Raw genomic sequence first — 13,504 nt, forward strand, 5'->3', positions numbered from 1 at the left:
ACAGTGTCTGTGAAGTTTGTTATCAATAATTTAACATGAGAAGAGCCTAGCCCTTAGCAAATATTTAATTTCAAAACATACCTACTGATTTACTCAGATACAGCATACATGGTATATTAAAAATATATTGCAAGAAGCCAAACGCCAATAAAGCTGCACTTAGGAGACTAGCATGCTTTTTGCTTTCCAAATCCTGTTAAGGAAGCGAATGGCCTTCCATCCACGGAGCTAGTCCAACAGCAGTTTCTAAACTGCACTGGAGAAGAAAGTTTGCACGTAGACAATACCTGAGCCCCTTCATTCCCAGGTGAAGCAACATGCCAGATAACACATATACAAGTACTGGGGACAACAATTAAGGACCCCATCAGAATGTGCATGCTGTGCCTAAAGGCCACAAGAGGATTAAAGCAAGGTCATGACCAGGTGCATGATCCCAGCACTTTAGGAAGCCCATAAGTTCAAGACCAGCCTGAGCAACATGGGGAGACCCTGTCTCTATTTTAATAAAAAAACTAGCAGGCTTGGTGTGGGGGCACCTGTGGTCCCAGCTACTCAGGAGGCTAAGGTAGGAGGATCCCTTGAGCCTGGGAGGTCAAGGCTGCAGTGAGTTGTGATTGTGCCATTGCATTCCAACCTGAGCAACAGAGCAAGACCCCATCTCCAAAAATAAAATAAAGTAAAAATAAAGCAAGGTCCTTAGTAGCAAAGAGGAGTCATTTTTTACGGAGATAGGAGGCAAAGGGAATGATCTCCATGGCCTCTGTTTGCAATCACTGTTGGTCTGAGCCACTCTCCCTTCAGCCCCTACTCAATAATTCACTCTGCTCCAAAGCAGACCCCCACCTCTTCCTGGCTGAAATGTGCCACCTCTGGGCAGCCAACATCAGCAACAAGGGTTCTAGAAAAATGGGTGTTTTATAAGAGAATGGTAGTTTATTTAACCAAGTTAAAAACAGAGACATGGTCTAATAAGGACACATTCGTTCCATGGTATCACTTCCAGAATAAGGTTTCTGGTCTTTTCTGGCGGGGCAGTGATAACGGCCTGGCGGGGATATGCTTGGTGGCTGGCAGTGAGAGAGCAGAGAGAGAACCAATGAGTGCCTGCAATCATCTTCTACCCAGGAAACAGGGAGGGAACCACTGAACTGAGAGCTTGAGGGAGCTTGGTGCCAGTCCCAGCTCTGCCCCCTGCCAAGCCACAGCCCCAGGATTTCACTCCACCATCTCAAAGGGCCGGTCCCTCCCATAGTGTTGGAACATAACTGTTATCAGCTCTCAGCAGAAGGATTTCCTACCACTTTCCATCCCTATACTGGAATCTCAATGGGAAGCTTCTCTGATCGTCCTACAGGCAGAGGCTGGAACAAGAAAATGAGACTGGGCCAAATGTCAGGAGACCTGGCTCTTAACCTCTGAGCTTATCTAGACCTGCAAAAGACCTCTGAGGCTCCTCCAACTCTTAAAATCTCTTTCCTATGAAAATCAGAATTGCCTTTACAGCTTTAAAAAAATAATAATAAATTTCTAGTTCTTCTGTATGTTGTGCCTTTATAGGGGAGGAATGGTGTACTGGAACTCTAAAACACTCTACTGCTACCCCCACCAGCTGATCTGTATGCAAACATACCTAATAAGGCCAGCAGGAAGCTGAAGCCAATGAGACCAGGTAAGAAAATCACAAAGTTCTGGGCTGGGCGTGGTGGCTCACGCCTATAATTACAGCACTTTGGGAGGCCGAGGCAGGCGGATTACGTGAGGTTGAGAGTTCGAGACCAACCTGACCAACATGGAGAAACCCTGTCTCTACTACAAAATACAAAATTAGCCGGGTGTAGTGGCGCATGCCTGTAATCCCAGCTACTCGGGAGGCTGAGGCAGGAGAATCACTTGCACTCCGGAGGCAGAGGTTGCGGTGAGCTGAGATCGTGCCATTGCACTCCAGCCTGGGCAACAACAGCGAAATTCCGTCTCAAAAAAAAAAAAGAAAATCACAAAGTTCTCTAAGCCAAAGTGAGGTGTTGACAGCAAGGCTGTCTATACTGACTCTGATGAAAGCTAACTCAGACTCAAAGTTTCTCCTTCATAAACTGCAATCGTCCTTCCTCCTCTATTTTCCCTGACAAAATACCCACCTTTCTGCCAGTCCACGAAGGGGACTCCAAGAGACACTGACTCTAGAAGATCATAGTTAAGATCGCTCTAGTGATGACCTTGAAGGACCTTGCCGTCTGGGTAGGCTCCCAGGTCAGCTGGTGACCAACCAGTTGACCCTTGAGACTCATGATAGAGACGGCACAAAGGAAACTGGGAGGTCGTTTTGGGTCAGTAAACCCTGGCTGGGGTGGGGATCATAGGGAGAAGGGATGAACACTATAATAAACTCAAGCGAGGGGGCCCGGACAAACTGCCCACTCTCTGCTTTTACCAAAGGCAGGGCCTCTGCAATGCTGGTGAATTCTCTGCAAAGCAAAAACCCAGTCTGCAACTCATTGTTACAGGCCAAACACACAGCACAGTTCCACAGCACACAAACCACCAAGTATGTACAAGTCAGCATTTTGGAAGCAGAAGGAGCTGCCACGTTCGGGTCCTTGGAGGCGTCTTAGGGGAAGCTCTTTCCCTGTCTCGTGGCATCTCTTGATTCAAAATTCAACTCAGGTCCCAAATCAGAGGATACCGATGGTCTCTAACAACTGTGTCTTATTTAGGGTTCATAACCCCAGGTCACGCTTTTGTCTACTTTGGGAAGCACTAGGCAAAGCTGTGGCCATGTGATCGGCTCCCAGTGCTGGGCTGGGGCTGGCAACTGCCCTCCGGCCTCCACGCAGCACTTGTGAAACTCTTCACTCAGCAGAACTGGGGACCAGATGCTTCTATGCCCCACCGATAAACTCCCCGCTCTGAAGTTGGGCTAAGTAGAAGAATCAGGTCTTTGATTTTGGCACAAGGTCTCACAGAAGCAAATTCCATGGCTGACACCGTAAGTGACGTGTTTTCAGTCGGTTCCTGACACCTCTGATGGCTCCCAAGTTTATTTCCAGAGACACCCATCTGAGGCAATTCTGGGAGCCCCAGGGGGGAAATGTTAGAAATATCAAAACAGCCACGTGCTCTAGCATTTAGCACATTGTAGAACTATATAAATTTAGTGCATTTAGACCACTTTATATTAACTAATTTAGAAAACGTTGCTTTCGCAGACTTCGCCGGGTGCTTTTCACTGCCAAACTAAATACTCCACTTTAAAATCCGCCCCTGCGTACTCATGTGATTTCTCCTTTTAGGCTAGGAATGTAATGTTGACATAAATGTCAAATAAAATTAATGAGAGAATGGGCCCTCAAACGGTGCTCCTGTGAAGGGAATTTGTTAGACTGGGACCTTTGCACCCAAATGTCTATATAATTATATAACACTCCGACGAGGAAGGAATCTGAATGTTAGGCTTTAGCAAATTTATCACCTTTGTCAGAAATGCTGTTATCTACCAAAACAAAACAAAACAAAACAGGTTGCAAGTAAATTAAGATGAAAATACCATCAGATTAGAAGTCTGTTACGGCAAGCTACTGCAGAATTAGAAGGGTGGCCCATCTGCTGGGTATCGAATCCTTCCCTTATCTGTATAGAATTTGGATCAGATGTCTTCTGTTCCCCGAACACTTCCGCTGTTGACTTTGCAAATGGACCTCCTCCCGCCCAACCCAGCTCCTTCCCTCCCTCCTTCCTCTCTCCCAACTGGCCACTTAGGAAGAGTAAAAATGGCAATTAGAACAGTAGCAGCTATTTTCACTCAATAGTCAAAGAATTGGATACCAGCAGAGTGGCTGCCTCCATCCGTATGCTGATACATAACTACTTTGTCTTGTATTTGTAGTCTCAAAAATCTTCCCTAAGTATAGTAGAATCAGAGAAAATCACTCTAATCATTGAAAAGCGCCCTGTGCTGAGTAAAGCAGCCAGTCTTCTCTTGTCACAGTAAAAGGCTGGGAGTAAAATTTCCCATAAACACAGGGGAAACCTACATTTACCCACATGCCAAGGAAAAAGGCAAGGAAGACCCACGTGTAGCCACAGCAGAGTCTATGCAGAGGGCCTGCAAATGTCTAGGGTGTGCGTGAATGCCTGGAAGGGCGGAGTTTCCAAGATAACAGCTATTGTGTTTTTTTTTTTTCACACTTCAGAAGTGAATCCTAAGGACTAGACTCCACTCATGGCATTCCTTTTTCATACACTGATCTCAAGTACAATCACATAATTTTGAAAATCCATGAGGTCTTCCCTAAATAAAATTATAAGGATAGGTTTCTATTTCCTTCTGATTACCTAGATACCTCTGTCTTTTGGAAAGCCCCCAAAAGACCAGTAGACGAATCAGGAAGGTCCTAGGAGTGATTCCTCCAATGGCGGGAATCATAAAGGACTCAAAGACCTGCAAATTCATGGCGAATGATGTCATGATGAAATGATGCCACACATCTTTACAAAGTTCACAAAATTCATATATTCCCAGGGCAGTCATGGGGAACTTTTAATTAAGTTTCAGGGAGGGAAAGAGAAAACGTTTAACTACCAGTTTCAAACACCTCACACTCCTTCTGTTCACTAGGAAGTCATTCTTACCCTGGATAATGTGGAGTGCCTGCTTCGGACCCAGGGAAAATTCTCCATTTTCTCCTTCTTTTTCTTCAGGCTATCAGTTCATCATGAACAAATATGGAAATTTTCCGGAGGAGGAAATTCAACTACCAAAATAACTCCTTCATAATTCACACGTGCAATCACAACGGTGATTAATAAAAAACCTGAAACAGCTCCTAAAAGCCTAAAGCATTAATTACTCTGTTAGATGTCAGGACTCTATGAAAACCTATGACAGCAGGTTACTCAGGCAAATTAAATCATGTGAACTTCCAGTGGAAAAAGAGAAATCTTCCCTTGGTGGATTTGCAACCTAGTAAATGTATGCTTTCGAAGAGAGGGGACCAACCCACAGCTCTTCAGGGCTCTATATTTCAACCTTGAAAGACATATGAAAGGGAAAAAATGCCATGGCAAATTGAATTTATGCTGGGATGAAAGGTAATATAATATCCTTTGAAAGACCTAAAATGGATGAATGATACTTTTCCATTAAAGAAGAAACTAACTCTCTTTGAATGTCTACAGTGTGTCCAGCCCTGTGGCTTTTGCAACACCAGATGCCCGCTTCTCTTTCAGCAGCTCTCGTGAGAGTTCCTTCTCAGTGATTTTTGCTAGCTCATCTTTTTTTCATCTGATCTTGACATTTTAGTGCTCAGGACTCTGTCCAGGCTCTTCTGTCTCTTCTGCCCCCTCTCTCTGGATGATCTTACCCAACCTTCTAGCAATAGACACCACGTACGTGCTGATGACTCAAATTCCATGGCTTTCCCCAAGCTCCAGATGGGTACAGCCAGCTGCCCCCCACCGACACCTGCAACAGGCATCTCAAACTTAGGCTGAGCAACACAGAACTCTTGCTCTCCACTTCCCCACCCCAAATGTGTTCACTCCAAGTCTTTCCAATCTCAAGAAATGATACCACCTTCCAAAATTCTAAAATAATCCTCCATTCCTCCCTTTCTCTCACCTTCCACTTCTGATCCGTCAGCAAGCCCTGTTGCCTCTGCTTCTAAACACAATCCTGAACCTCTCTTCTTTTTGCCATTCCACTTCCTCACTCTAGCCAAAGCCCCCTTCTTCTCTCTTAGACACCGTCACTCCTCTTAAATGGTCTCTCTAATTCCATCCTCCACAGAGTAGCCAGCATGATTTTTTTGTTTTGTTTTGTTTGAGACAGGGTGTTGCTCCTTCGCCCAGGCAGGAGTGCAGTGGCACAATCACAGCTCACTGCAGCCTCAACCTGCTGGGCCTAAGTGACCCTCTCACCTCAGCTACCTGAGTATCTGTGACTACAGACACATGCCAACACACCTGTCAAATCTGTACAATTTTTTTATAGAGACGAGGTCTCACTATGTTGCTCAGGCCAGTCTCAAACTCTTGGCTTCAAGTGATCCTCCCATCTCAGCCTCCCAAAGTGTCAGGATTACAGGCATGAGCCACCATGCCCGGGCTTTTTTTTTCTTTTTCTTTTTCTTTTTAAAGACAAGGTCTCGCTCTGTCACCCAGGATGAAATACGCTGGCATGATCATGGCTCACTGCAGCCTCAAACTCCTGGGCTCAAGGGATCCTCCGACCTCAGCCTCCAGAGTAGCTTGGACCACAAGCACATGCCATCACACCTGGCTAATTTATTTTATTTATGGTTGGTTTTTTTTTTTTTTTTTTGTAGAGACGGGGTCTCACTATATTGCCCAGGCTGGTCTCAAACTCCTGGCTTCAAGTGATCCTCCTGCCTCAGTCTCCCAAAGTGCTAGGATTACAGGCATGAGCCACTGTGCCCAGCCAAAATATTCTGTTAAGAATACAAATCCAATTCAGTGACTTCTTTGCATAAAATCCTCTAGTAGTTTCCCAATATACCAGCAATAAAATCCACATTTCTCTTGCCCATAAGCCCTGAAGTGATGGGGCCCTGCCATTTCATGTCCCAGCCATTCCACAACTCACCAACCTCCAGCCACACAGGTCCTTCTTCCTGTTCCTCAGACATGCAAGCTACTCCCACCTCAGGACCTTTGCAAGTACAACGCTAGCCCCTTCTATGCAGAGAACCCGTATCTGGCCACCCTTACCAAATGGTTCACCTACCATTCTTTGTCATTTTTTTTACCCTGCATGATTATCTCACACCCCAGAGTATCTCGTATATTTCTTTGTTTAGCTGTTTGTTATTTCCTTGTGTCTTCAATTGAATCATAGAAGGAACCCTGACTCTCTCACTGCTAAAGAGTACATACCCAATAATACTTAATAAATATATAAAGGAATAAATATATACCTCTACAATTTTCCCTAACTTTATGAGATAGATTATTCCTATTCTGAAGAGGAAAAAAATGAGGTTCCCAGGTTTCAGTGCAAAGTTATAGAGGTAATTGAAGGCAAAGCCAGAATTTGAACCTGAATCCATTTGACTCCAAAACCCAAATTTCTAAACACCAGACTGGTATTTCTAGCAGTCTAGAAAATCAGTCAAGAGCAGTAATTTTCCTCCTAAGATTGTCCAGAAATAAGTTGCCCAGGAACTTGTATTCAGCTCTCCAATCACAATTACCTCATCTCTAAAATGGATGAACAAAATGAGTTTCTTACAGACATGTTAGCAGGAATAATTTCCTTCAAGATTACAAAGTGTTCTGTAAACTCTCAGAGGATGGTTTTCCAGGTACCATGCTGAGTAGTTTTAGCCAAAACCTGTTCTGCGCTCGAAGGAAACCACCACCCAGGGCTCTCAGTCAAGCTGGGTAATTGTATAAATACAGTCAAGAGTTAAGGACCACATAACAGTGCCATATATGGACTCCACCTTCCCAAAACCCTTTAAGGGGATACAGTCTCATCCTACTGGAAAATGTTAGGCAAAGGATGGAAATAGATGATTTCTAGACGGTCCCCCACCTCTGCCCAACCTCCATCTGTGTAATTCTTTGTACCAGCACCTGATCCCCCTCCAGAATTGAGACAGCTCTCCCTCAGATATATGTTCCCTAAGGATCTTGACCTGATTGTTTTTATTTCTAGTGAGAATACATTTGCTCCATAATTGATGCAAGTTGAGGGCAAGGGACATGACATTACTTTATTTCTTCTAAATCAAATTAAATCTGGATCCCAAGGCCTCACTCAATGGAAATTTAATTTCAATTATGTTTTTAGGGACCGATTCCCCTTCTGGAGTCAGAGGGACACTTGGGGGCTTACATGGTACCTAGAGAATAGGGGGAAATGGCCAGGTGTGGTGGCTCATGCCTGTAATCCCAGCACTTTGGGAGGCCGAGGTAGGAGGATTACTTGAGTCAAGGAGTTCAAGACCAGCCTGGGCAACATAGTTAGACCTCATCTCTACAAAAAAAAAAAAAAAAAAATTAGCCATTCGTGGTGGTGTGTGCCTATAGTCCCAGTTACTTGGGAGGCTGGAATGGAAGGATCACTTGAGCCTGGACGGTCGAGGCTACAGTGAGCCATCATCATGCCAATGTACCCCAGCTTGGGTGACAGAGTGAGACCCTGTCTCAAAAACAGGTTTTTTTTTTTTTTGAGTTGGGTGCGGTGGCTCACATCTATAATCCCAATGCTTTGGGAGGCTGGGGCCGGAGGATCACCTGAGGTCTGGAGTTCGAGACCAGCCTAGCAACATAGTGAAACCCCATCTCTACTAAAAATTTCAAAATGTGCTGGCCACAGTGGTGTGTGCCTGTAATCTCACCTACTCAGGAGGCTGAGGCAGGAGAATCGCGTGAACCCAGGAGGCAGAGGTTGCAGTGAGCCAAGATCATGCCATTGCACTCTAGCCTGGGCGACAAGGGGAAAACTCTGTCTGGAATAAAAAAAAAAAGAGAGAGAGAGAGAAAGAGAGAGAGAATAGGAAAAAAGCATGTGGTTTTCAGTTCCCTGGCTCACCTGCATGATACGTGTCATCCGACTATTCCCCAGTACCTGCTCTTTTCCCTCCAAACCAAGGGGAACCACAGGAGTATTTGGCTGTGGCTCCCAGGGCCAGGGTGCTTGATGTTAAGTCCTTCCAGCATCCACATGCCACCGTATCCCAGAGTCTGGCACATTCTGGTATACCACAGGACAGTGGACATGGGTCTCTTCCACCTCAGGGATTGCCTCTCCTAGAGTCAGAGAAGCCCAGCAGCCCCTCGCAATCTCCCATCATTCACACTGAGCCATTTTTGTATTCTCAGTTCCTAGCATGTGCCTTCCTCATATCCTTGACTTTTATCCAGTTTCCCAAAAAAGTCTGAGTTGGGGTTGACTTCTAGGTATCTGGAAACCCAACACTTGGCCCCAGGACACAAAGTTGTAACAACTCTCTGAGGCAAGGGAGTCCAGATTCAGAGTACAAACATTTCACTGTTTTACTGGGAAGGAAGGAAGAAAAATAATTTTTTCAGGTCTTCTGCTACAGTGAGAATAAACACACTAATGTGTCCACCAAGTGTTATGCCACATGTTCCCCATGTTCTCCTTTAATAATCTTAAATCTTCTGGCTCCAACAGTCCCCCCTCTGTGGGAAGCATGTAAATCATTGTGTCCACGCTTGTTCTCTTCCCAAGCATGTCTTGGTATTTTCAACTGTCTGCTACTCATCTCTATCAGGTAACACATCAGACATCCCAAACTCATGTCCAAAATGAAACTCATTTACTTCCCAGTCCCTTCTCCAAGGTTCTCTATTTATATTAATAGCCATGCGTAGTGCTCAGCACATAATCAGCGTGCAATAAATATTTTTTAAATTAGTGTATGAATAGAAGAATAGCCAACTGAAGAATATAAATACCTTAGCCTAAGTGTGAAGAGTCTAGGTGAGCTGACTTTAAACTCACCTTTTTTTTTTTGAGACAAGTCTCGCTCTGTCGCCCAGGCTGGAGTGCAGTGGTGCAATCTCGGCTCACTGCAAGCTCCACCTCCCAGGTTCATGCCATTCTCCTGCCTCAGCCTCCCGAGTAGCAAACTCACCTTTTTAAAACAGCTTTATTGGGATATTATTCACACATTTAAAGAATGCAACTTGACAAGTTTTAACATATATATACACCTGTGAAACCATCACCATGATCATCTCCAAAAGTTCCCTCTTGCTCCTTTTAATCCTTCTGCCAGCCATCTCCCCTGCCATCTCAAATCACTCATATGTTTTCTGTCCTTATAGATGAGTTTGCATTTTATAACTATATATATATGGAATCATACAATATATATGCTCTTTTCTGGTAGGGTTTCTTCTACTTAACACAATTATCTTGAGTTTCTTCCATGTTGTCAAGTGTATCAATAGTTTATTTTTATTGCTAAATAGTATTCCATTGTATAGATATACCACCATGTGATTTCTCATTGGCCTGTTGATGGCATTTCCAGTTTGGTGTTATTGTAAATAAAGCTGCTATGAAGATTACATACAAGTCTTCGTGTGAATGTATGCTTTCATTTCTCTTAGACTGGCATTCTCTTAGACTTATTGACTGAAATGAGTAGATCATATGGTAGGTGTATGTTTACCTTTTTAAGAAATTGCTAAACTGTTTTCAAAGTGATTGCTATGTCTTGAATGCTTTCATCCCTCAAAATTCATTTATTAGAAACTGATCCCCAACGCAGCATTGTTGAGAGGTGAGACGTCTGGGGAGGTGCTTGGTTCATGAGGTCTCTGCCCTCATAGATGGATTAATGCCGCTATAGAGGGGTTTTCAGGAGTAGATTCTCTCTCTCCTGCTCTTTTGCCATGCAAGGACACAGCATTCATCCCATTTTGCGCTTCCACCTTCTGCCATGGAAGGATGCTGGAAGAAGGCCCTCACCAGACCCAATGCTGGCATTCTGATCTTAGACTTTCCAGCTTCCAGAACTGTGAAGTCGTGTGTTCTCTCTCTCTCTCTCTCTCTCTCTCTCTCTCTGTCTCTCTCTCTCTTTCTCGCCCTGTTTTTATTTTTATTTTTTGAACTGGAGTCTCACTCTGTTGCCCAGGGTGGAGTGCAGTGGCATCATCTCAGCTCACTGCAACCTCCGCCTCCTAGACTCAAGCGATTCTCCTCCTCAGCTTCCTGAGTAGCTGAGATTACAGGCGTGTGCCACATCTGGCTATTTTTTGTATTTTTAGTAGAGGCAGGGTTTCGCCATGTTGGCCAGGCTGGTCTTGAACTCAGGGCCTCAAGTGATCCGCCCACCTCGGCCCCCCAAAGTGCTGGGATTACAGGTGTGAGCCACCGCACCCAGCCTATTTATTTATTTTTTAGACGGAGTCTTGCTCTGTCACCCAGACTGGAGTGCAGTGGTGTGATCTCAGCTCACTGCAACCTCTGCCTCCCGGGTTCAAGCGATTCTCCTGCCTCAACCTCCCAAGCAGCTGGGACTACAGGCATGTGCCACCACCACACCCGGCTAATTTTTGTATTTTCAGTAGCGACGGGGTTTCACCATGTTGGCCAGGCTGGTCTTGAACTCTTGAACTCAAGCAATCTGCCTGCTTCGGCCTCTCAAAGTGCTGGGATTACAAGTATGAGCCACCACACCTGGCCCTGACACTAGGTAATTTATAAAGAACAGAGGCTGGCCTGTAATCCCAGCACTTTGGGAGGCAGAGGCAGGCAGATCACTTGAGGTCAGGAGTTCAAGACCAGCCTGGCCAACATGGTGAAACCCCATCTTTACTAAAAATATTTTAAAAATTAGCTGGGAGTGGTGGCGTATGCCTATAGCCCCAGCTACTCAGGAAGCTGCGGCAGGAGAATCGCTTGAACCTGGGAGGCAGGGGTTGCAGTGAACCAATATCGCACTACTGTACACCAGCCTGGGCGACACAGGGAAACTCCATCTTGATAAATAAATAATAAATAAATAACCTAGTGTCAGGTATTCTGTTATAGCAGCACAAAATGTACAATGACTATAGTGACCCAATTTCACATTCTCACCAACAGAATATGAGAGTTTCTATTTCTTTACATCCTCATCAACATTTAGTATAACTGGTCTTTTTAATTTTATAGTAGGTGGTGCAGTATCAAAATGTGAATTTAATTTCATTTCCCTAAAGATTTATAACGATGAGTATATTCTTAGGTACTTATTTGTCATCCATATATCTCTTTGGTAAAGTGTCTCCCCTCCCCTCCCGTCCCCTCCCCTCCAGTCCCCACCCGTCCCCTCCCCTCCCCTCCCCTCTTTTCTTTCCTTTTCTTTTTTCTTTTCTTTTCTTTTTTTTTTTTTTTGATGGAGTCTCACTCTGTCACCCAGGCCAGAGTGCAATGGCACAGTCTCGGCTCACTGCAACCTCTGTCTCCCAGGTTCAAGCAATTCTTCCACCTCAATCTCCCAAGTAGCTGGGATTACAGGCACCTGCCATCATGCCCGGTTAATGTTTGTATTCTTGTAGAGACGGACGGGGTTTTACCACGTTGGCCATGCTGGTCTTGAACTCCTGACCTCAAGTGATCCACTCGCCTCGGCCTCCCAAATCCAAAGTGCTGGGATTACAGGCGTGAGCCACCGTGCCCATCAAGTGTCTCTTTTCAAACTGTCCATTTTTTATTGGCCAATCTCACTTTTCAACCTTATTTTTTCCAGTATTCCTCTTTGTGTACCATTCACTCTAATCAAACTCAACATATAGGCCCCTAAAAGCACACACCTCACGCTTCCCTCAAAATCCCTCTATAATTTTGCTGATGCTGTTTCCTTCGCTTTAAATAACTTAATGCCTTCTTCACCTACATTTTTGCCAATTCAAATTCTATTGATCCTTCAAGTCCCAGAAGAGATGCTACATTCATTCTCAAGCCTTTCCTGAGCCCAGTTTGAGAGTAACAGTTCCCTCATCCAAGCTGCCAGAAATGTCTTTTTCTTCTGCCATTTCTAACTTTCTACCTTGATTTCTACTTATTTTTTGTTGTTTTTAAGTAAGGAAAGTAAATGTGTTTAAGTCATGTCTGCTTTATCATATGTATGTTAGAGAAATTCACGCCCCCCAGATCTTTGAGGTTGACTTTACCCAAATTCATTCATTAAATAAATATTCCCTGAGCATCTACTATGGGTCAGGCATTACTGGAGGCCCTTGGATATGAGTAAAACAGAGACTAAAAAAGCTCCCTGCCCTGGCAGAGTTGACATTCTAGCAGAAGGAGACAGATAATAATAAATAAATTATAGGCCGGTCTGAGTACAGTGGTATTTACAACTAACTGATCACAACTAATAGATTTCTTTGTTCCTTCTCCATTCCCACTGATTCACTTGACTAGAAAAAAGAAAAAAAAAGAAAGAGAGAGAGAGAGAGAGAGAAAGAAAGAAAAAGAAAGAAAGAAAGAAAGAAAGAAAGAAAGAAAGAAAGAAAGAAAGAAAGAAAGAAGGAGAAAGAAGGAAGGAAAGAGAAGAAATCATAGACAACAAATAGTAAATTACATAGTATGCTAAAAGATGAAGAGCGTTTGGCAAAAAGAAAAGGTAGGGCAGGGTGAAGGAGATTAGGGATGCTAGAGATTGTAGGGGTGGGGCAGGTGACAATTTAAATGGAGTGGTCAGGGTAGATTTACATGGGAAGTAACATTCAAATGAAAGCTTGAGTGAGATGGGATCCTAGCCATGAGGCTACCTGGGGCTACATCCTTGTTGTCCATGCCTCATAATCTTCCTCTCTTCTATAGATTACCGGTCTTGAGGTGGAATGTCTATCCAATTCAGCTTGGTATCTTCCCTCTCAAATTACCCAGCACCAATGCCTGACCTGGCATACTGGATCAAAAGTATTTGCTGAATGAATGATAAAATAAATGAATGCATGGACAGGCTTTAAATCTGCTGGGAAAATATCCAAAAATGAGAAATAACATGAAAGCAGG

At 44.2% G+C, this 13,504-nt stretch overlaps 1 protein-coding gene across 36 annotated transcripts in view; it reads right to left on the reverse strand.

Moving 5' to 3' along the window:
- Window positions 1–13,504, reverse strand: part of FOXN3 (forkhead box N3) — a 466,688-nt gene that overhangs the window by 419,967 nt on the left and 33,217 nt on the right. The gene's annotated exons all lie outside the window — the stretch shown is intronic.

Source organism: Macaca fascicularis, chromosome 7 (assembly GCF_037993035.2).
Source record: "Macaca fascicularis isolate 582-1 chromosome 7, T2T-MFA8v1.1".
NCBI lineage: Eukaryota > Metazoa > Chordata > Mammalia > Primates > Cercopithecidae > Macaca > Macaca fascicularis.